The sequence below is a fragment of the Mirounga angustirostris genome, unplaced genomic scaffold, assembly GCF_029215605.1.
Source record: "Mirounga angustirostris isolate CCGP_5_RB_7025 unplaced genomic scaffold, mMirAng1.0.hap1 SCAF_9, whole genome shotgun sequence".
NCBI lineage: Eukaryota > Metazoa > Chordata > Mammalia > Carnivora > Phocidae > Mirounga > Mirounga angustirostris.
Genome location: NW_026991717.1, coordinates 9,845,183 through 9,864,920, shown reverse-complemented (window position 1 = coordinate 9,864,920; position 19,738 = coordinate 9,845,183). Strand labels below are relative to the sequence as shown.

The following is a 19,738-nucleotide window of genomic DNA, read 5'->3' as shown; positions in this document are numbered from 1 at the left end:
CAGGGCCAAGGCTCTGCTTTCCCAGAGGAGGCACAGGACAGGCGGTAAGGGGTCAAGGCTGTGCAGCCCTGCTGAGAGATGAAGCAACACTTGTTGCAAAGCCTCAGCAGGGAATTCTGGCCAGGAGGGGAGCCAGACCAGACGCAAGGCTACGGCGGGCCTCTGCTGTGCTGGGCATCTCACACAGAAGGTGCGATCCCCACAACCAAGCCTGACACGATCAGGACCATCCGCTTTAATCAGGACGGGCTAGGTTACACTGCATCAACAAATAGCCCCAAATGTAAGCAGCTTCGGAGGACGGAGGTTTCTCTCTTGCTCATACTACATGCATCGTGGTTCAGTGGTGGTGGGGAGGGGAGTGTGGGAGTGTTCTTGTCATCACCGTCAGCCCCAGGGACCCCCGAGGACAGAGCAGCACCATGTCATCAGTCGGTAGTGCCAATGGGAAGAGGGAGAGCGCTCTGGACCGTGAGCACCGACCACCCTGTGCTTGGCCTGGAAGACACACAGCACTTCTGCTCCCATCTCACTGGCCAAAACCAGGCCCACAGCTTCACTCACCCACGAGTACCAGAAGTACAGTCCCGCCATACGCCCCACTAGTTCTGTCATCTGGACGTAAGAACAGGAGCTCTGGGATTCAGGGCAGGAACAGTACTATGAGTACTGAACCGCAGTCCTCGAGTACTTGCTACGTAGTAGGCACTGTTCCGCGTGCTTTCTGTGCTAACTCATCCACCTCCCCGCAGCCTTGGGTACCTCCCCTGCTGGACACTGGGCGATGAGCTCCCACCACTGTCCTCTGTGCGCCCGACGTCACAAGGCTGCTGGGGTGCAGATCCCTGTCACTCTTTCCCATGCACCAAAGGACAGAAGAGATCTAGGGGCCACAGCCCGGGTTCCAGCCACCGGGCACTCTCGTCTCCGTCTACCCCTTGTCAACCAGCTTCCGTGCGCCTGGGGCAGTGCCATCGTGAGGAGAACGAAGCCTCCGTGCCCCAAGATATCCAATGTGGGCAACGAACTAACTTCTCTGCTATGTGCTGCAAAGGGTCCAAGTGAGAAAACAGCCTCTAGGGTCATTTTGTGGGTCCTGTTCAGGTGAGGACACCCAGCTGAGCAAGGCTGCCTCAGGGAAAGGATCCAGGAGTCTCCCATGCCTTGCCCAGCTACTCCAAGACAATGTAAGGATTTTGCCAGCTCCGCACCAGCAAGGGTCTGCATTTTAGGAGAAGCCATCTTGCTCAGGAGAGCAGCAGACCCTCAGGAGAGACCGTCTGGGCGACATGTGCAGCCCACAGAAGCTACCGCCCTGGGCAGTCGGCACCCAGTTCTCTGCCCAGAGCCCTGTCTTCCCACGGTGTGAGCTCCACGGACCAAGTGAGACAGGCCAAGAGGCACACCCAGGAGCTCAGTCATTTTTACTGAAAAGACAAGGTAAGAGTGAAGCACAAGATACAAAAGATGTAAATCCCCCGGAATTACAACCCTGAACACTGGCGTTTTCCTGAGGGTGGGAGATAGGGAGGTTGTGGCTGAGGACACTGCCCTAAGGGGCAAAAATTGGTTCTTGGATAAAAATCTCGTGTTGTTGTTGTTAAGATTTTATTTATTTGAGGGGCGCCTGGGTGGCTCAGTTGGTTAAGCGACTGCCTTCGGCTCAGGTCATGATCCTGGAGTCCCGGGATCGAGTCCCGCATCGGGCTCCCTGCTCAGCAGGGAGTCTGCTTCTCCCTCTGACCCTCTTCCCTCTCATGCTCTCTGTCTCTCATTCTCTCTCTCACAAATAAATAAAATCTTAAAAAAAAAAAAAAGATTTTGAGAGAGAGAGAGAGAACGAGCAGGGGGAGGGGCAGAGGAAGAAGCAGACTCCCACTGAGCAGGGGGCCCAACGTAGGGCTTGATCTCAGGACTCCAGGATCATGACCTAAGCTGAGGTTAGACACTCAGCCGACTGAGCCACCCAGGCGCCCCTCTTGTTCTTTTTATATACAAGGCACAGATACACACACAGTACATTGACTTACAGTACATCTGGTATTAACATTTATGGGAGGGGGTAAGCACAATTGGGGAAAAAAGGTCTAAAAAGGTTTTGAGGGAAGGCCATAAGGTTAAGAAACACTGGGAACTATTTTCACTTTGGCTTATTTTCCCCTTTTATCCCCAAACAGTTTACATTGTTGCAGTTATGGAATCCCATTTTACACTGTTTTTACCTATTTACATAGTTTCCAAATTCCTATCCTTCACTCACTATTGAGCAAAGGTTAATTAAGTGCCTGCTCCCTACAGGCACTGGGACCCACAGCCTTCTGGCATCCTCATCAAATAGCCCAGGGTCTCTCTGTGGTTGCCAAATGTAACTTTCAATGTCTGTGAAACATACAAGGACTGTCTAGGTCATTCATCCAGTTTTAAAAATTTTTACCCAAAGAATAACATTTTTGCTTATGTTGAATTACTGTATTCTCTAGGGATAAAATCTATGGAGAAGAATCACAGATGTTTGATGTCCTATTGTCCTAAAAGTTCTGTTTACCACGCTTAAACTGCCTCTGCAACAAAGCGCCTTCTTACAGCTAAGGGGGGTAGTGGTGCAGAGAGCACCAAATTCATCAGGGCCGGACAGACAGAAGTTACCACATCCTGCTCCCCCTCAGCTCACTGGGGGCCGCCTGGACCGTCTCTGGCCCCCGAAGCTGGGAGTCTGCAAGCCCAGCTGTTGCTGCAGCTGGGAGCAGGGCCAATGAAATGGACACCACTGCTCTAATCAGACAAGGGCCAGAGAACAGCGCACTCAGGCTCACCCATCTGTTGAAATAACTTGTTTCCTTTCACTGATGCAGAGTGAGACAGAGAGAAACAAAGAGGGGCAGAGAGAACAGTCCCCTCCAAAGCAAACATTGCATCATGGTCTTGGGTTCCTCCCTCTTCAGAAGGACTGGCCTGGCCTTTGGCAAACAGAGGGGGGCTGGGGACCCGGAGCAAGGCGGTCTCTTTTCCTGTCTGGTCCCTTAAAAGATTCGCAGAGCCCCATAGATGGAGCCATTAAAAGCACTCTGGCCTAGATCTCACTTTCAATGAGCCACCTGGAGCAACAGTCTTGGAGGAAAATGAATATGCAGAATAGAAGGGGGGGGGGAACCAACAAAACACCAAGAGTAAAGCACTGGCCATTTCCTCGTAGTGGGTCTTTCTCCCTGTTCATTTTTCTCCAGGCTGTCAGCGTGAGTGTTGAACTGGAATCAGAATGCTCCTCAATTCCTAAAGCCCAAGATATAAGCTGTCTTTTCTCTTCCCACTGAGGGCCGAGAGCAGGGGAGTGTAGATGGAGAGCAACTCAGAGTATCTTTCAAAATGACAAATGCAGGTGCCCTCTGCCCCAGCATTTCCACGCCTGGGAACCTTGCCCTCAGTCCCATTTGCACATGAGCTTTTGGCTGCAAGCAAAAGGCTGGAAAACAACCTCAATGTTCATAACTAAGAGTCCTAGTCAAATAAACCTTGGTTCATTCACAGTGCAATGCGATGCAGCCAAATATATATATATACGCGTATATATAAAGCCAAATATATATACATACACGTATATATAAAGCAGGTGGCTTTCCATGCTGCCATAAGAAATGCTGTGAATTGGAGGCTTTTATGTCTGCTGGAAACCAGACTACCTATGCACACGCCCGTGGGTATGTGCACAGACTTCCTCTGGGAGGCTGTGTTGAAACTGGTTGACAGCAGTACCACTGACAACAGGGGAGACCCCCACCCCTCTGAACTGAATTCTGTGCCAGATACAGTATCACTTTTTCAAAACCCTGCACGAACCTTTGTGCCAGGTGCTTTTAAATGCATTCTCTCAGTTAATCCTTCAGACACCTCTTCAAGGTCCCAATTGTACAGATGGGCCAACTGAGGCTCAGAGAAGATTAAGAAACTATGTGCAGGGCGCCTGGGTGGCTCAGTCGTTAAGCGTCTGCCTTTGGCTCAGGTCATGATCCCAGCGTCCTGGGATCGAGCCCCGCATCGGGCTCCCTGCTCTGAGGGAAGCCTGCTTCTCCCTCTCCCACTCCCCCTGCTTGTGTTCCCTCTCTCGCTGTGTCTCTCTCTGTCAAATAAATAAATAAAATAAAATAAAAAAAGAAACTATGTGCACACATCTTCAGTATTCAAAGCTGTTTTGCTCCCAAGTCCCTGCTCAAATAGCACAAGGTGGGTTATTTATGAAGACAAAGAACCTTCCTGGCCACAAATACTGTGTGCAGCTGAACAGGAGATGGTATTTTAAATGAAAACCCTTGATATCTCGAGCACCCCCCGTTCCACTTAGCAAACCTGCATCTTCCCTCCTGGGCATCAGGAAAGGAGGAAGCGTGCGCAGGTGTGTCTCCCTGCCAGGCTTAGTACTGCCAGGAAGAGTGCCTGCTACAGAGGACAGCGGATGACCTGGGGACAGACCAGACCTGCGATACAGGCCTTCTGTCAGGCACCTGCTTCCCCCCTGCCTGGAGAACAGCCACCATCAGTCTGCGACCTCCCCTCTGGCTGCTACTGCCTTGTCTGTGATGTGAGACCCGTGCTGGTATTCAAATGCTCGGTGCCCTTGTTTCTACATTTGTCAAATGGGCATGCAAATCATCACACCCACCTCACCTGCCTGCTGAGGGACTAAAGGGGGAATTAATGTAGAGAGCTAGGCTCAGGTTCCAGGTTCCCAGGTTCTCTGGGCAGCACCGTGCACTCAAAATGTTTGTTGTAAAATGTTTTCATTGAAGAATGTGAAGAAAATCCAGCCTCACAGGGATGACCTGTCGGAAAAGGAAGGAAACTGTAAGAGCCTTTTCAGATAATTTAGGGTATTCTTCTTTGATATCTCACCGAGACCTGACAAGCAGGAGCCTGTTAAAGATTAACTGCACTGTGGAACCTGAGCCTGAATCTGTGAACTTTTGTACACTGTGACATTCCGATCAGTCCTGGTCTATCTCGCACTCTGAATGGAGTTTTCACCCATGCATGCTTTGGTAACACCGTGCAATGGTCATTTGGAAAACATCAGCTCACTAAGCCATGCACTTGGAGAGATTAGTGAAAAAGGCAAATAACACCTTGGTATTGTCATGAAAACAGTTTTGACCTTGGGGACCCCTAAAAGAAACTCAGGGATCCTCCTAACCACACTTTGAGAACACCAGGTTAGCAGAAGAACTCCCTTACCCTCCACATTAGCCACGTTTTTGTTAAGAAGTCAGAGGAAAACTTCTATGGAAAGTACAGGGTGGGTGACGCAGGATCACCTGACCCTGCGGGTCTAGGTCCCCTCCCCAGCTTGCAGTCACGGTGGGCAGTGATGGAGGTGCGGTCACAGGGGCCAGCACCTTCTACCCTGCGGCTGGCTGGCCTCCCCACCTGCCCTGGCACCTCCCTTCTGGCCTGCCCTGCTCCTCCCCTCATTACTAGCCACTTTCTTCTTCCCACAGGACCCCCTCATTCTCCCCCAAAATAACAGATCTGGGTACTTTGTACTGGGCAGGGCCTCAGACAGCAAACTACAGGGGCCATGCATGGGCTGCTGCCTTTGGGCTTTGCAGCTGATAATTCTTGGTCTCTTGAAATTACATATGTGTGTATATTTATAGCCAAATACATCGGTGCCCAGAAATTGTGATTCATTCATATATACATTTTTAGCACATCGCTTGGCCACCAAGTTCCATTAAATCTTCCTTCCTCTGGGTTCCTTGTGTCACCAGTCCTATGCTGGAGACAAGGTGAGGCCTTCCCCACTGCACGCTGGACTGTGAGGGGCCCCTGTCCCCAGTGTGTCCCCCCCAACAATCTGAGGCCAAATGCTTTGCTCCGGACCACCAGTCTCTCCTGCTCAGAAAGCCTTCAATGAGGCTTGGCCATCCAAGCCTTATTTAGTCTGTCCCCGGCTCCAGCTTCATGGCCCACCCCAGCCCCTCTCCCCGCCACCAAGCGCACAGACACAGCCTGGCCTTTCCAGCTCTCCCTTCTCCCCTTTCTGCCCTCAAGTCTCAACTCCTCCATGAGACCTTCACCTCACCATCACACCCCCTCTGGACTTGGCAGCTGGTGTGCAGAGGGCCCTGCACACACAAGATACTCAAAAAATTACCCAGATAAGGAATCTGAGCATCTACTATGTGCAGGACTCTGTGCTATGTACCAGGGACACGGCAGTGAGTAAATGCACATTTTTGTGTTGTTTCCTGAAGTTAACATTCTGATACCCGTTGATTCTTTGCTATAGCATTCTGGTGTTTCTTGTCTGGCACTCTTTATTCCTTCAGGTCATTGTATATCGTGCCCTTATTTTAATTTCCAACTCCTAGAGGACAGTAATCTGTGTCACTTTTATTGCCTAGAGTATATGCAAAGCTAGTAAATATGGCCGAAGGGGAATGGATTAACTACAACATCCACTGGAATAAGAATCAGAAAGATCCAGACATCTGTCAAACCCACGTGAGAGGTTCCTGCTGTCTGCTGAATTAACTTGCAATATGACTGACATGTTTCATATTTAAATATTTCAAGTGCTAGATGGGAAAGAGCAACCCTCAACCCTGCCCTGGACGGTGTTCCATAAATCGCAGGAATCAAACTGGAGATGCCAACGAACGAGGCGGCTAGGCTCTAAGCCCCTGGTTCCAAATCCCAGTACTGCTGTTTGTACCTGTATGACTGGCCCCAGATACATCCATTCCCTGAGCCTCAGTCTTCTCATCTCGAAAAGGGGGGCGAAAATAACTGTCCCGACGTCAAAGGACTATCGTGGGAATGAAAGGAGAGAATCCAGGTAAAGAGCTTAGCACAACGGGGCACACAAAATTCACTCCGTTCGTGAGAGCTGCTGTTCTTCATACTGTTGGTGCAGCCCCTGGAGGCATAAGCCCCGTGGTGGGAACATGCAGATAGCCGGTCCCCTGAGCTCCACCCTGGCCTTACTCCTGTGACCCACATGGTATGCTTGCCACGTTACCCACGTGGCAAAGGAATCTGCAGATATAAGTAATGATGTTGCAGACTCCTCAGGTGACCTAGAAACAGAGAGGTTATCTGGGTGGGCCTGACCTAATCACAGGAACTCTTTACAGCAGAGTTTTCTCCATCGGATCATAGAAGTGGATGCCAGAGATTTCCAGCAGGAGAGGATTTGATATCCCCACTTTGGGTCTGGAGATGGAGGGGGCCATGTGGCACAAAATGTGGCAGCTTCTAGGAGCCAAGATCAGCATCCAGATGACAGCCAGAGAGGACAGGGGGACTTGAGTCCTACAACCACCAGGAACTCAACTCTGCCAACAACCTGAATGGCCAGGAAGCAGACTCTCCCCCAAGGGCCTCAGGGTAAGAACTCAGTCAATACACTGACCTTGGACTTCTGGTCCAAGACCCTAAGCAGAGAACCCAGTCCAGCCAGCTCATGCTTCTGCCCTACAGCACTATGAGCTAATAAATAGGTACAGCTTAAGCCACTAAGTTTGTGGTGATTTGTTACGCAGCAACAGGATCTAATATAAGCCCTGCCTGGCCTCAAACCATAATGCATATGGAGGAAAAACATACCAGGTGCTTGTCCAAAGGGTCTGGGGACCATCTTACCCATGTCTACTCCTAGCACTTAGTAGTGCAGGTATCATATAGAAGGTTCACCGAAAATACGTTCACCGAAAATAATGTCAACTTCCGGGACACTCAGGAACGGAATGGCTTAGCTGGTTAGCTTCAGTCCCATGACCAGCCAGTTACAAGGTGTTCAGGTGCAATTATCTGGGCAAAACCGAGCACAGGCCTCTTCTTGGCCTAGAGGAGAACTCCAGACACTGCAATGGGTCAGAGGAAGCCACTCAGCAACCAGGGGAGGTAGGCGTCCACGTGTAAAGGGTCTTGCTTTACACACCACCCGACCGTGCCGTGGCCCCTGTCTCAGCCTGTGGCAGCCTCCCACAGCTTGACTGGCCAACCAAACCTTGACATTTTGCTTGTAATTGTACCTTCCAGTAAAAAGTCCTGGTTGGAGTGGTAAAAATAGCAGTGGAGACTTCCTGCAGCACAGATACACCAGTCTGTCTCAGGGCCTGAAAGGAAACCTGGTGATCTGGTCTCACGCTAGCTCCGGGAAATGCCTGCGAGCTGGGCTCAGGCTGACAGCAGGTGGCACCCAGCGAGGGCAGCCCACTCGTGCCGCTGCCCCCGGTGGACCACCCTCAAATCAGCTCCCAAGATGCTCCCCTCACTCCCTTCATGAAAATCCCAACCTTCAGCATCAGGGGATGTCTGAGAAATGTACAAACTTGCCAGCAGCCAGGCTCCCCAGCCTCCTTCCCTCCTGCTCACTAGCTGCAGAAGTACAGAGAGGGGAGGCCCCCTACCAAGGCCCTTTGGGGGGTCCCACGGTCCCCTTGTGCATCTGCTCTTTATTACCCTCTCCCATGTCTGTCTACCTCTCTCTCTGTGGCCTCCTGTCCCCTACAGCTGCCCTAACCAGGTCGAGTACTGGGGGGATAGTCGAAGTCTCCACCAGGGCTTATGTCATCCCTGGGGCAGCAGGGCTCAGGCCAGCCTGGATGCTGCCCCTTGAGCAGAGGAGGTGAGGTATTACAGCCCACTTGGGGAATGACAGGAGAGCCTGGCTAAAGTGTCCCCAGGTACCGGAATCCCGGCAGTCATGAATTCCTCCAGGGGCCCAGGATATAGGGCTGCCAGCCTCCTGGGTCCCCCAACATAGGGCCTGATGCCACCCAGGAACCACATGGGAGTGGTTTTCCCTGGCCCCAGACTCCTCCTTTCCTTTTCTACCAATCTCCAGAGCTTCCCCATCCTTCTGTCTCCGAATCAAGTACAAGGGCCCTTTTGTCGATCTTTTGCTTGTTTTAAAGCCTCCTGTTAAAGGAAAACAGACAAGGACCCCCAAAGTAATAAACGTGGGAATCCATAAAGTTCTAAGAGCTCTAGCTTTTGGTCTAACCAGCAGCTAAATAGAGGGATAGCCTGTGGTGACCAATGCCCCTCTCAGAGCCTTTTTATGGATGGGGTAGAGATCTTTCTCTACCCTCCTGGCTCACTCCTTCATTCCTGCAGGTGAGACAGGGAGGAACATACCTACTCGGCTAGCCCTCTGACTTCTCTCTCAGGCCAGGTGAGGGATGCCAGGCAGACATCCCACCTAATGCCACCCCAGCCCCTCCCCTAGACACACTGGCCATTCAGAAATACTCGGATTCACTCACATGTTCTGAGCTTCAAATATCGGGCTCTCACTAGTAAAACCCATGATGTTTGCAGAACTTTTCAGCATCAAATGAACTTTCAGGAATGTTTTCCCATGCACCACAAGCAATGCACAGCAGCCTGGCAGGGGGCAGGGCAGGGATTAAAAGGGCCTCATTTTACAGATGAAGCTTCGCTGGAGGTCAGGAGACCAGTTAGAGACAGAGCCAGCAACTGCTAAACCTCGATATTCTGGAAAAAAAACAAAGATGAATGAAAACAAAAAGAGGAAGCCTGGATCACTTTTTTTGTTTGTTTGTTTGCTTGTTTTAAAGGAATAATGAGATCTTTACCCCCTTCCCCCCCATCACATGAGCTAAGAGTGACAATGTGGAAAATATCAAGTATTATCATTATGGGTGAGGGTGTGGGCAAATGAGCTCCCACACACCATCGGTGCGTGAGTGAGCTGCCTGTCTTTGGGAAAGGCATTCGGCTTTGACAGTGAACATTTAAAAATCAGAAAGATGCACAATCCAGCACATACACGACTTTTTGGATTGTATGAAGGGGGATGGATCAGATAGGACCTAACGGTCTCCCCCAGGGGGCTGAGATGAAAGCTGGTGACCGGGCCACACGGGAGTGTCATGCAGCTGTAAGATGGGCAGGAGCGCCACCACACATTGGGCCACAAACCCAGAAAGAGGGCGGCCAGAGGGTATGCACCAAACCATCGACAGATACCAAGGACGAGGGGGACTTCCAGGCCATGTTGCATTTTCTCTCACGTTGTCTGTTTATAAAGGAATCTACTGATGTGTTATTGAAGTTAAAGGAAACAAACAACTTAAAGGAACGTGTTTTCCTTGGCCTCCCTGGGAACCAGAAGATTACAGCGGGTGATGGCTGCCGCTATCTCTGGCTAGATCCCCCTCCGCGGCCCATGCTGTTCCCAGACTGTCCACTTGCTTGCTCCCTGCCCTGCATGCCCTTCCTCAGATCTTCCCATGGGAGCCCCAGTCCAGTCTTGCAGGTCTTGGCTCAAAGGTCACCAGCCCAGAGAGGCCTTCTTTAGGCCCCCTCAGTCCCCCACCTTGACCTTTTCCTCCTCATCCACTAATGGCAGTTGTATTTATTTTGTCTATCTGGCCCCCGTGGAATAGGGGCTCCAGGAGGGTGGGGACCTTGCCTCGTTTTCTGCTGCATCCCAGAGCCTGGTAGAGAACAGATGGCAAAAAATATTCATTGGGCCCATTTGGAATGGAGATGCTAGAAACAGTCTACTTCCTCATCCCTCCAATGGGGAAACTGAGGCAGACTCTTGACATGCCACTCACTCTTTAGCAGTGTGCCACAATGACCCAACTACCTGTCTGCCTCACACATCAGAGGCCAAACTTCCAAGAAAGGACTCTCTTTGAACGTGACTTCTTTTTCCCAGTTTCTAGTCCAGGATGAGCCATTCAGAAGGTGCTAAATAAAAGCTTGCTGCATGAATGGAGCTGTGCTGCTCTCTCCCTTGGATTTTCAAAGCTGTGAACGAGAAGAGGCATTCACAGGTTAAGGGACTCGCGGCCCAGGGTCTCATAAACCTGGCTAGCATGCAGCAGAACTTGAACTCTGGATGCTGGATTTAATGGCTTTCTAGAAAAAGAGCTCCTGTGTCTCTTGGCCCTCGCTCCTGCCCACACAAATCTGGCCTGGCCAACTGTAAACCTGGCAGGCAGCTCATCCTGGAACTGAGTGAGCAAAGCTCCTCTTATCATAATTAGGGAATTAATTACATTCACCCTAGATTGATCTGTGGTCAGCCTCTCCTTGGGGGCCCAACGAGAACAGGCAGAAAATAAGCAAGGCTTTTTGTTTCTATCCTATCCCTGCATCCTACTCTGATGGACTGGCTGACAGAAGGTATCTTCTTGGCAGGCAGAGGTGGGTGGGAAGTGACACCCAAGGCGAACGTGATCCTCCCTCTGGCAACAAAGACACGGTTCTCCCACGGCCCTGCTCAGCCCCCGCCTTCTTGCGGGAGGAGCGATCCAACTGGTCTTGCAGGCACCTCCTTGGCAAAGTCTGGTGTGTAGGAGGCTCGCGTCCTCCTGTCTCCCTGGGCTCCCTCACGATCCCTACCAATCTTGGCAGATTTGTGCCCATCTCTCTTCTTGGAAGTGGCCCTGGGGACACCTGTGGGCTAGGTCCCACCCTATCCATTTTGGGATTGGGGCGGGGGTGTCAGCTTAGGCTGCCTCGGACCAACCAGAGCAACCTTGGGAAGTAAGTCATCCACATGCCACCTTCCTTTGGGCCCAGCTTTGTTCTTCTTTGACCCAGTCCTCTGCCGTCACTAGCCCCTCATCCATGGGCACCAGTGCCTGCAGGCCCTTTACACCTGGGCCCTGGACTCCAAGGCAGTGGGCGGAGGCAGGGAGCCGAGGGAGGCCTGAGAAACTGGAAAGTCTGACTCAGTTTCCACTCACCAAGAAAGGAAAGAAAATTTGGAGCTTGCCTACTGTATACTTTTCCCGTTCTACAGGAGGGAAAATTAGGGCCCAGAGAGGGAAAGCGACCTACCCAGAGCCCCACAGCACACATCAGAGGCAGAGCAGGAAGTCTAGACTCCTCACTTCCAATTTGCCCCTCCACACTCCACTGGCTGCTCTCTCTCTCTTCCTGCCCAAGAGGGCTAGGCAAATAACTCAAGCCTATAAGACTACATGACATCAGAGGCTGCAAGGACTTCTGGGATTTTATAGCAAAACATCTACTAGAAGCATAGTACAGAAAAGCATCCACACATGTTAGAGAAGAGCAAGTTGAGGCCCACAAAGGTAAGGGGACCTACATGGCATCGCACACACAGAGGCACAGCAGGACTTTCAGACCCCCCACTTAAGCGCTCTTTCTGGCAACAGGTTCCAGATGTGAGCGCTCCACCTGTTGTAGGATGGTGAAGAGGTGGAGTTGGCCTTGGGCCTCAGTCACATTGTAACAAAGTATGGCCCGGAGAGCCGCTTCCAGACTCCGTATGCATCGCAGGGTGCAAGAGACCATTGTGAGGAAATATGGTGAAATCCGCCAACTAAACTGGATTTCTCAGGTCGCAGAGCCAGCGCTTCAAAGAACAGGTCAATGAGCCACACATGCCTACCTCTGTTCCTCCAAAGGGCAAGGACAGGGCTTAGAAGGAAAGGTCCAGCAATGAGAAAGAACAGAGTCTCCTGGCACCAGAGGGAGGGGAAAGGGGTGGATGGAGGTGGCTGAGGCCCAAGAGATCACAGACACACGAGCAGCATCTGAATTCAAGTCTGGTTCCCGAGGCCATGCTCTTTTCCCCAATCTTGTGCTTGAACAGACTTAATAGGAAGCCCTCCCATCTTTGAGCTCTCTCTCTGCTCCCACCATCCCCATCCTCACAGCCTAGGGACCTGGAGTCAGTCTCGCAAGGCAAGTGCCTGCAGGTGACAGGTATCAGCTTTCGCGAATTTTCGATGCTCAGGGGCCAGGTGGTCCAGGAACAAGGCTGGAACCTGCTGTGGAGGCTGGGCTGGATTCAATCACCTGGGGAAAGACCCAGATTACTAAGGGGGAAAGCCCTACTGGGATGAGGTGAGTAAAAGCTGTGGATGCACATGTGGCGCCCCCCCCCCCCCCCAAGCTGTCCCAAACTAAGTGTTTTCTGGCTGGGAAAATGCTTCAATAGCTCTGGTTGCCTGAGGCAATTCAATTACGAAATTTACCACATCAGATGAAAACCATCAGCTCAATCAGCCAATTCATTTTCGTCTGGCCACTCTGTTTCCTCCTCCCAGTTCTGTCTGCCCCTCCCTGGCCAGGCCACATGCACACTGCAGGCTGCTCCAGATGGATGAGGGCTTAGACGATGGGTTGGTCTTCGGGGCCGGTGGGGTGGCTTTTCCCAGGACCCCCTGAGCAGAGAGGCTGCAACCAGAAGCTATCCCTCTTCCTGGAGACTCGGGGGCTGCTGACTCCACAGTCTCAGATGAACCCTTCTATCACCTCCCATCTGCATGCTCCCTGACCTCAACCTGCACCTGGCTTCTGGGAGAAGTGCGGGTGGGTGGTGGGAGAAGGCCGCTGCCTGGGGCTCGGAATCAGTGCTCCGCCATGCCACTCTCATCTTTACTTTGTCAAGGCATCATGGCTCCAAAAAGCCTTTGCCACCCGTTCCCCTCAGCTCCCCTTGCTGCCTCTATCACTGGGGTTCTGTGTACACACCTGTGTGTCCATGTGGCAGGGCCCCTATCCACGTGCCAGCACACCCCTGGCTAGGAGCTCCCAGAAGACAGGGCCCTGATCAAGACCCTTCAAAGACTCAGTTAGTCAACTAACAAATGAATGAACAGACCACTCACTAAATAACACTCCTTCCCCAGCCCCCCTGTGCATCAGAGCGGCAGAAGGGAAGAAGCCAGCCGGCTTTTGCTGCAGGCCACCAAGTCCCAGGCCTGGGTAATCTTCCTCGTCTTCCTGCTCTCCTCTGCCCACACTGGGTGCCCAGAGGTTTGAGAGGCTTTTAAGGAGCATCAGGCTGCAGAAGCTGCCTCGGATGCTGAGTGTGCAGCTCACCCACAGCTCCTCTCTCTGCACCACAAACATAAATCCAGCTGCAGCCCCAGCCCCAGGATGAAGGTTTCTACCATTTCTCTCTCTACCTTCCTTTTAACAACCTCCCTGGAGTCACTTCCTGACAAATGGAATGACTCAAACCAAGAGAGCTGCCAGACCCAGAGGTCTGACTCCATCACCCTCCTCAGGCACAGCATGGGGACCCCAGGACCCCTGGTCTCAGAAGGATACCAAATCGGCCCCCGGTGGGGTGGACCTTATGTCCTACTCCCCACTCGCCCCCAGCCCCCAAATGCAAGTCTTTACCAACAGCCCCTAGGAACCCTAAGAGCACACCCGGGCCCACTGAGCATCAGTCCCACCGATGCAGGGGGAGACACAGGTCCAGGGTCCCAAAGGGCCTGACCCCACATCACTGTCGCCATAGCCTGGTCTATGATAAGAACGGGGGGTTCCTGCCTCCTCCCCCAGTGCCACCCGCAACTTCACTCTTCACATGGCCAGAGTGAAACCAGAAGGCCCAGACACCTGGTGTTCTCCGCCCTGACTCACCAGGAAGGGCCAAAGCTCAGGGAGCCTTTCCCCTGCTCAAAGCAAGTGGGCAGGAACCAAGAGTGCCCAGCTTAAACCTGCAGGGGCCTGGGTTGCCCTCCACCCCAATCCCTTTGATCAGGTCTCTAGAAAGACTTTTCTTCGCACAAAGAGAGTGATCCTGCCCCCTGGGGACTTTGAGGCAGCGGTACAAAAAAATGTACGTTGCCCCTGGGGGTACAGTCTCTCAAAGGAAAAGCTTCTCAAGCAACAGAGGAGGACAAGAAGGAGGGGAGGGCGTGCCCAAATGCGGTCGAGGAGCCAGGGCAGGATGTGCGGAAGGGGACTGTGGGGCTGGAGAAGGCTCGCTCGGGACCTGCTGCGGTGGGCGGGGCCTAACAGCGTGTGACCACTGCTCCGCTGCTCCACGGCTTTCTCAGCAGAGACCAGGGGCCCGGTCAGGCGGGACGTGGACGGCCGGGGGCACCGGGGCGGCGGACGCGGGCCGGGCTCGCGGGGACGACACCGCCCCGGTGAACCCCCGGCCCTCGCTCCGCACGAGACAGGCGGCCATCTGGCCCTCGGCGTCAAGGGCGCGGGGACTTCGCCCAACCCGGGCGCAGAGCCCGGCCGCTCACATCCTCCAACCCAGCAGCTCCTCTTTCCAGGATCGATAGCGATTTTTTAAAGAGAGTCTGCGGACTCCATGAATCAACCACTCCCGAGGGAAAAGAGTTGTAGCTCCGCGCGCAACATCCATTTGCAAAAGCAATTCATTCCCTCGCCCGGAGCTCTCTGCAAATACCCTCGCCGGGTCCCCAGGCACGCGCGGGGCGGGAGCAGGCGCGCGGACTGCAGAGGAGGTGGCCGACTCCAGTCCCCTCCCTCCGCACCATTGTCCCCGACTCCAGCCCCCAAGACCCCGCGGCGGTCGGGGCGGTCCGGGGACCCGCGCACCGCGGCGCTGCTCCCGGGACACGCGCCCCCGCGGGGGCTCTCTCGGCCGTGGGCTCCCACGGCGGGGCGCGCAGGTCCCCGCCCGGGGGGGTGACAAGTGCCAGCCCAGAGGTCGGGGCGCGCGCGCGGCCAGCCCGGCCCGAGGCCGGCGCCCCCAGCCCGGCCCGGCTTCACCACTCACCGCTCGGGGCGCCGCCGCCCGCCGCGCCAGTCGCCCCGCGTCCGCCGCCGCGCTCAGAGGCCCCGCGCAAGGCTCCACAGCCCGGGCCGCCGCCGCCCCTGCCGCCGCTCCCCTCCCCCGGCTCGCCACAGCCGGAGCGCGCTGCCGCTGCGGTACAGCCCGGGCGCCACCGACAAACTAGTTTCTCAGGCCTTCCCGCCCCGCCTCCCGGCGCGACGCCAATCAGAAGCGGCGCCTCTGTGACGGATGGGCGGCCGAACCCGTAGTTCAGCCCGCAGCGGGAGAAGGGGGTGGGCGCCCAGGCGCGCCGGCTCCGCGAGGGGGCGGGGCGGGGAGAGGGAAAAGACTTTGACCAGATTCTTAAAGGGACAGGCGCCTGCCCGCCCTGCCCGCCGCCCCCCCCCCCACCCCGCGGCCGAAGTTTAGGAACAAAACCCTCCGGGGTTCTAGAGCTTTCCGAGGGAGGGAACTTTGTAGATCGCAAATGCCTCTTCTCTACCGAGTGTGCGGAGCTACACTTTTCCTTGTGGAAGTGTTAGGGAAACTCTTTCGTTTTACTCTGGGCTTATTTCAATGTTTGGGATTTTCTGCAGCCACTAAACCCCATTGGGTACTTGGAATATGTATTTTTCAGGGACTTCAGCTCTCCAACCCATACCATTTCTCACTAAGTTCTTTATGCAAGCCAGGCTTCAAATACATTCATTCATTCATTCATCCACCCATTTATTAATTCATTCCACAAACGTTTGCTTCACGCCTGTTCGATATGCTTGTTTCTGAACGGGAGAAATGATCTATAATTTCTATGTCTTGTCTTTTAGTTTTGCATTTCATTCCACGACTTCAGGTTGCTGTGCGTCTAATTTCTTCATCTGTAACGCGGTGGGTAAAAAAGTCCTATTTCCGGAATTAAAGAACACGAACTCCTATGACAAGGTAAGTGTGCAATAAATGTCATTTCTCTCTTCTACTGAAAATTGATAATAAGATAGGTTACTTAAGGATACGAAAAGCCCCGGTAAAGTGGAAGTCCCAACTGCTGTAGGAGCCCATTATGGGGCGGGGAGAATTCCCAGGAGGCTGAGGTCACACCTGACGGGAGGTCTGAGGAAGGTTTATAGAGGGGGAGGGGAGCACACGGAAGATTTGGAAGAGGGGTGGGATTTTGACTGGCGGAAGCTGGGAAGGAGAGCCCCTGCCTAGAGAGCTGTTTGGACAAAAGAGATTTCGGGGTGCAAGGTAGCACCAGGGAAGACATCTGGGGGAAACTATATGTTGCAGACAGAGAGGACAGCAGAGGAAACCTGATCTGGATTTGGATCCTGACTCTACCCTCAGGAGCTGGAGAGGGCTGGATGCAGATTGCTCAGGCTCCGATTCTTACTGGTGAAAGGAGGATTCTAGAACTTATGACAGGGTTACCGTAAAGATTAAATAAGAGGGCGCCTGGGTGGCTCAGATGGTTAAGCGTCTGCCTTCGGCTCAGGTCATGATCTCAGGGTCCTGGGATCGAGTCCCGCATCAGGCTCCCTGCTCCTTGGAAGCCTGCTTCTCCCTCTGCCTCTCTCTCTCTCTCTGTCTCTAATGAATAAATAAATGAAATCTTTAAAAAAAAAAAAAAAGATTAAATAAGAGAGCATATGTAATGGGTCTGGCATCTAGTCAGTGCTCAGTAGAGGTTTGTGTCTCTGTTTGGCCTAGATCTGGAGAGGGTTAAGACAGGAGGGTTCTGGTATTTAAGAGCAGTGTTGGCCAGAGGTAAGAAGTTGGCCAAGTGTACTGTTAAGGTGCCTCCAAGGGAAAAAGGAGGCATCAAAATAATTGGCCCATTAGAGAAATGACACAGATCACATTTGTAGTTTTAGCATCCCACCAATTTTCTAGAGCTAGAGTATTTATATAATTGTTGGTTGGATGAAGCTCCACATACAAAATGGATTCCTAGCAAGCTCATAACCATTGTTTATTATTCCGTTCGCGTTCTCTGAGAGTTTATAAGTGCCAAGCATCTAAAATCGAGTCTGCTGACGTGGGTGGAACTAGAGGGTATTATGCTAAGCGAAATAAGTCAATCAGAGAAAGACAATTATCATATGATCTCACTGATATAGAGGAATTTGAGAAACAAGACAGAGGATCATAAGGGAAAGGGAGGGAAAAATGAAACAAGATGAAACCAGAGAGGGAGACAAACAATAAGAAACTCTTAATCTCAGGAAACAAACTGAGGGTTGCTGGAGTGGAGGGGGGTAGGAGGGATAGGGTGGCTGGGTGATGGACATTGGGGAGGGTATGTGCTATGATGAGCGCTGTGAATTGTGTAAGACTGATGAATCACAGACCTGTACCCTTGAAACAGATAATACACTATATGTTAATTAAAAAGAAAAAGAAATACAAAAAATAAAATTGAATTTGCATTATCATTCGCCCCCTCCTCAACTCCACAGCTTAAATTAGGTACTGGAATATATTAAAATCAAATGCCGGCATTGGAACAAAATCAGACCAAGAACACGTGTTGAGTTATTGAATTTAGATATGATTTGAGAGGAAAAGAGGAGATGAAGCTTGCTTTGCCATCTGTCTCAGTCCTCACTCTGGACCCAGGAGCATAACCACCTTCAAGCACCACCATCAGTGAGGTGGGGAGGGGGGCCTGGTTCTGATGTCCAGCCGGTGTGTGGCTGCTGACGTATTTATTCTGGATAGCCATCTTTGAAGTGGATGTCTCTGCCTTCAAAGTGAGAAAAGAGAAAACCCAACTGTCAGGGCTGACACTACAGCTGACCCTACCCCCGTGTTGTAATGACCCACTTATGACCTGTTAGTCCACCCCACCGCACAGGGAGTTCTGGGAGAGCAGGGAGCATGACTTCTCTGAATCCTTGCTTCCTCTCACAAGTTGTCTACACAGTTTTGAAATCCTATGAACAAATCTCATATCAGTTAGAATTAGCTTTTGGTACATGTGGCAGAAAACCCAAAATAACTGTGAATTTTAAAAAGACGGAAATTTGTTTCTTGCTCATGCAAAATAAATCTGAAGTTAAGTAATCCGGAACTGGTAGGCAACTCCACATTATCAAGCACATGAGTTATATTTCCACCCCGCCAACCTTAATGCTTCATTTTCCAGTTGCCTCATGTTCCAAGATGGATGCTGGAAATCCAGCCATAACATCCACATTTCAGAGGCAAGAGGGGATAGAGTAGAAGAGCAGATGTGTACCTCCCAACCGTGTTAGCTCCATTTAAGCAGAAGTCCCACAAGCACTTCCATTTACGTTTGAGCGTATTGCCTCTCAAAACAGTCAAGGGTCTTTTACCAAGAAAGAAAAGAGGGAATAGGTTCTTCATGTCAAGGGACAGTTCCAGCCAACACCTTTTTCTTTTTCTCCTGTCGTTGTCATCTGTCCAGTCTTCTGGTGGCTCAGAATCTGAAGTCTTAGAAATTCTGAGATGATGTGCAGAATGCAATGCAAACTTGTTAGTAGGCAATTGAACTCTTGGTTCTTCTGTCTTTGGAATGTTCCTTTTCAGTTTCCTCTGCTGACTCCCCCTTACTTCCCAGATGACCAGGTATTGGAGTCACCTCCAGAAGATAAGACCTCTTCTCTACCTACATTCACACTCTAGGTGATTTCATGTGCCTTCTGTTCGTGTGAACTCTGGGATCTTCCAAATCTGTACTCCCTCCCCAACTTCTCCATAACTCCTGGCCCACAGGTACAACTGCTTACTCGATGTCTCGGCTTGGATGTCTAGGGGCACCTCACCCTAACATGCCCCCGCTGAGCTCCCACTACACTACCTTGCAAAACATACCCTGCTCCTCCTGTCAATTCCCAATGTTATGGTTGGAATGGCCCTTGTGGCAAGATACCCTTCAGCCACAACCATCAGGAAACTTTAAAAACCTAAGTTTATTACTTGCAAAACATGGAAATTACACAGCACCCTTGGGGCCACACAGAGAGGTTGCAGGTAGAGAGTGTGAGTGCAAGCAAGCATAGGGGTTCTGTGTTTATTGGGGTCCAGGGTGGCGGCCTGGGGTTTCATGGGCTCGCTCTTTATTGGTAAGTTCCAAACATAAAAGCTGGAATTTAAAGAGCGGGAAGAGAAAAAAGAAGTGGCCCAAATGGTCAGTTACTGAAACCAACCAAGATCTCCAAAACAAAGGAGCCTCAGTGAGGTGGGGAGGGGGGCCTGGTTCTGATGTCCAGCCGGTGT

At 52.1% G+C, this 19,738-nt stretch overlaps 1 protein-coding gene across 4 annotated transcripts in view; it reads right to left on the bottom strand.

Annotated features, from left to right (window-relative positions):
- Positions 1-15,681, bottom strand: part of KLHL25 (kelch like family member 25) — a 45,292-nt gene extending 29,611 nt beyond the window's left edge. The window contains exons 1-2 of one of the 4 annotated variants that reach the window (XM_064569912.1): positions 15,503-15,680; positions 4,655-4,814 (exon numbers count right to left, since the gene is read on the bottom strand). The gene's annotated coding sequence lies outside the window, so the exon portion shown is untranslated. Of the gene's footprint in view, positions 1-4,654; positions 4,815-15,502 lie in introns of all 4 variants that reach the window. The other 3 variants (XM_064569913.1, XM_064569915.1, XM_045899442.3) reach the window with 3 other exon arrangements.
- Positions 15,682-19,738: the final 4,057 nt, after the last annotated feature.